Source organism: Corvus cornix, chromosome 1A, assembly GCF_000738735.6.
Source record: "Corvus cornix cornix isolate S_Up_H32 chromosome 1A, ASM73873v5, whole genome shotgun sequence".
Taxonomy (NCBI): Eukaryota; Metazoa; Chordata; class Aves; order Passeriformes; family Corvidae; genus Corvus; species Corvus cornix.
In genome coordinates this window covers 52,144,126-52,148,400 of record NC_047057.1, presented here as the reverse complement: position 1 = coordinate 52,148,400, position 4,275 = coordinate 52,144,126, and the positions used below count along the sequence as shown (strand labels likewise).

General features: G+C 42.9%; 1 long non-coding RNA gene across 1 annotated transcript; it reads left to right on the top strand.

The window, feature by feature from the left end:
* The first annotated feature begins 1,204 nt into the window (after positions 1–1,204).
* LOC120411898 lies at positions 1,205–3,978 on the top strand. The gene is made up of 2 exons (XR_005604482.1): positions 1,205–1,385; positions 2,327–3,978. It is a non-coding gene; the product is annotated as an uncharacterized LOC120411898 (long non-coding RNA).
* Positions 3,979–4,275: the final 297 nt, after the last annotated feature.

The following is a 4,275-nucleotide window of genomic DNA, read 5'->3' as shown; positions in this document are numbered from 1 at the left end:
AAACTAGTGAAGAAAGCATGAAAGTCAAATGTAATTTCTTTCCTGAGGTGGGGTGTGGTAAGAAGGAAGAGCAAAGCTCATAGCAGTCGTCTTTGGTGAGGAAGATATTATTTTGTGGTTTTTCTTCCTTCTTCTTCCTTGGATTCTCCCCCTAATCTAATGGCTCTCTTTTCTCATGGCTATTCATCTATTCATCTTTCTTTGCCTCCCCTTCACATATCACAGTAATACCATGCACCAAACTCAAACTCTTGACTGGCCCCATTCCTCCTCAAGTCTCATGGGCTGAAACCTGTTTTGGTTGCTCCTCAGCCTACCAAATCCATTATCTCTTCTGCCTTAACATGTGAGATGTCATCAGTATTTCTCGGATGCCCCAGCCCACTGTGTGTACAAACCTGTTAATCCCTCTGACATGGCTCAGTCACAACGCCCCGTTGGAGTTTCCAAACAGCAAGGAAGCCATCCATGAGCAGCAGTGAGAAGAAATGTCAGCTTGGCAGTGGGCTGTTGGAAATCACATGTGGGAAGGAAAAAGTCAAAGCAGAGCTCAGGGCTGGATGACACTGTAGTCTGAACTGCAAAACTGTTCCTACGCTTATCCAGCAGGCACCAGCTGTCTCCTGTGGGAGCAATAACACTTTCATGTCTGCCTAGGCTTATAAACTTATATCTGCCCCATCACCAGTCTGCTAAGTGACTATTTGAACACTATTTGCTCCCTAGGAATCACTGCCTCATATTACGGAGAGGTCCTTAGATGTCATTTGCCAGATGGGAACATTGCACAAATTGGGCTTCACCCCCATAGATGAACCAGCATTGAGACTGACTTAACATCAGTGATGCAGATAAATACCACTCATATTCCAACCTGCCACCTGCTTAATCACTTGGTCTGTTCAGCCTGGGGAAAAGGAGCCTAAGGGAAGACCTCATTGCAGTTACAGCTTCCTTCTGAGGGGATGAGGAGGGCCAGGCACTGATCTCTGTGGTGACCAGTGACAGGACCCAAGGGAATGGCCTGAAGCTGTGTTGGGGGAGGTTTAGGTTGGATATTACAAAAAGGTCCTTCACCCAGAGGGTGTTTGGGCACTGGAACAGCTCCCCAGGGAAGTGTCACAGCACCAGCCTGACAGAGTTCAGCAAGCATTTGCACAATGCTCTCAGGCACATGGTGTGGCTCTTGGGATGTCCTGCGCAGGGCCAGGAGTTGGACTCAATGATCCTTGTGGGTCCCTTCCAACTCAACTTATTCTGTGATCCTGTGATTTTGTAAATGGAAAGATGCACTTCCTTTGCCAAAAGCAAATGCCAGTAGGCCAAATGTGGACCTGGATGATTTTGGGGAAGCTTAGCTGTCTTCTACTGCTATCAGATTTGCTGTAAGTAGATTATTTTCTCTGTGTCTCATCATCATCAAATGCAGGCATGCCCATAACCACACATTAATTTATCTTCACTCACTCCTTTATCCTACTTCATTTTTCCTGGATATGCCATAACGGAAAACAAAAAAGGAAAAGAAAAGAGTGAAAATGCTATAGAAAGACAGAGATAAAAAGGGAGGGAAGGGAAGCAATTACAGGAGATGTGAAATACTGGAGTGCATTTTCTCAGTGACAAGTTGATTTGGACCTATTTTTGTCAGTACAAAAGGTAACAGCAAAGGAAACACGACCTACTAAATTTGACATAGAACTCTGGCAATTGAATGTCAGTGGGCAGTCAAAACAATAACGGTAAGCAAATCTGTAGGGATTTCTCTGGGTTCATATTAAGTAAAAAATCCCTGGAACTACACACATTTCATATGGCACTCTGTCTCCCTCTCATGGTGTGCCTTTCTTTTTGTAATCAGAGAAATCCATAGACTGGCTGACATAAAGGATCCATTGCTTCTAGTGTGGTGTCCCTGGAAGGATCAGAAGGACCTGAGACCAGTATAGCACAGCTCGGCAGCCTAGGTTAACACACTGAAATGGTACTCCAGGTTATGCTGGATCCAGCAGCATCTTAACTGCATACAGGAGCTGCTGCTAGAGGTGCTCTGAGCAGCACCAGGAGCTATTAGCATTGTGGGGAGCATGCCTCTTTTTTTCCATGAACCCTGCAGAGTGCTGAAGTCATATTCTCCCTGCCCAGCTGCAACCACATCTTCAGTACCCCTATTCCTCAGGATAAGGATAATGGGATTTTGCACAGCTTTTCTACGTTTTTCAATTAAAGATAGAAAATGCAACATCAAACATTTTCATTCCCACAGCTTTTTCCATCCTTTCTTTCCCTATCTGTACTCTACTTTTCTCCTTCTCTTTTTTCTCAGGTAAAGCCTGCTCTTTCATCTTCAGTGTCACAACAAGAATCCAAAGTAAAACTGCAGTCAGTGAGCAATGGATGTACAGTACACAGGGTCTGTAGGACAGAGTCTCACTTCTACACGTACTTGTTGTATTACAAGCTTATATCATCGTTTTAAATGCAACGATGTGGGTAAGCCAGTGAATCTGGTAAGCTGAAGATGTAAGGTTTCTTTCTTGCTTCTTTTTCTTAAGCATACAGACTTCCCACCAGAGTTATTATACACTTTCCCTGGAGTGGTCTTCTTATAGAAATTCAGGAACAACCTCTACATATTTTGAAAAAAGCCCAGTGAAACTTTGAATTTTACATTCCACATGTTAAGGGATAAAGGTATTAATGCAAGTCATTTACGTATTTTGAACATTGAACATTTTTTTTCCGTTCTCAATTGAAAAGATGAACCTAATGTATGCAAAGAGCAGCAACATTTTTCCACTCAAATCACATGAATATTTAACTGTAAGAGGTTTCTTTTTGCCTTATCTGGAAAACCAATCAGTGGAGGGAAAACTTACAAGGACTTGAGACTCCTGAGCACGATCATGCAGTCCATTTACTCACAGGATACTCTTCCCATCAGTCCCTTGAGAATGATGCCTATCTGGGTGCAGGTCTGGGGAGAGCCAGTTGTGTGCTGAATACAAAGAGACTGAGGTAAGTGTGATGTGGCAGCTCTAGAGTTATCCACAGAACTGCAGTGAACATGAAGTGACATAGAAAGGGTTATCTGCTGACATTGCCAATACTGTAGGAAATCTTAGACTGCTCAGGATCTAGTGGCCGCATTCATAGAAAGAGTCTGTTCCCACCTGTGCTGCCCAGTGGCTGGGAAGTGTGGAAATATGAGCCTCAGCCAGCTCTGCTGTTTCACAGTTTCTCTTCCTCTTTTCCACTTCCTGTAGCTACCTCTGTCGTTTCCCTCTCCTCCTCCTCAAGCGCTGCAAAAGCACCCAAAGACTTTGGAAGTATGTCCTGTTAGGTGCTGAAGACCAAAATATAAAATGCATTAGAGAGAGTGTGGAGCTGGAAACCTTCTTTCCCTGCCAGACCACAAGCAGCTGTTGTGAAACAACTCTCAGACCCAGATTTTACTGCTGTTTGATGACACTGACAGCTAATGCTGATGACGCAGGGGCTGGTTATTGTCTGGACAACAAGGAGCGAGGCTGTTGCTGTGGGCTAAACAATTAACACCTCAGAGGGTTCCAGGGAGCAAGCAAGCTTGCTGAAGTACCAGGGAACAAAGAGCTGGTGGCAGTGGCACACACACATCACACGAAGCTTGCACAGTCCTTGATAAAGTCTGGAAGAAGTATTCTGAGGTTTGGAATGTTCATTTTTTTAACCACACAAGTTACCTTTGATTTTCCCTGGGTTTTATACCAGCTGATTTGGTTCAGCGTTGACAGTTCACCTTAATTCAAATTACCAGAACTTCTTTTGTTGTGCTTACCTCTATCTAATATACTGTTCCCTATCTGATATTAAGTTGCTTATGCCATGCCAGTCTCTTGTCTCTTCTGTGTGTACCACGGTTTCTGAAGCTTCTCAAGTTCAAGTGCCAGACATAACTGTACTCCATAGACCTCTGTTAATAAATATCTGTCCCTTTGCTATTCTAGTCCTCTGCCTCTGTCAAACAAAGTTGCTGATTGCACAAAACCATTTTGTGATTTGTTCCAGTGTTCTAAATTTTTGATTCTGTAACTGAAAGGAGGAAAGGGTAATAGCTTGATACTAAAAAAGAAAATATTCTTGTCAAAACATACTTAAAATTTTCCTCTGGACCCAGACAAAACATTCAAAAATGGTGATTTTATTTAAAACTGAAATGGAATATGGGGAAATAATAAAAATTTTGTTCCACTTGATCTCAAAGCACTCTTCAAGATTAAAACAAACAAAAATCAA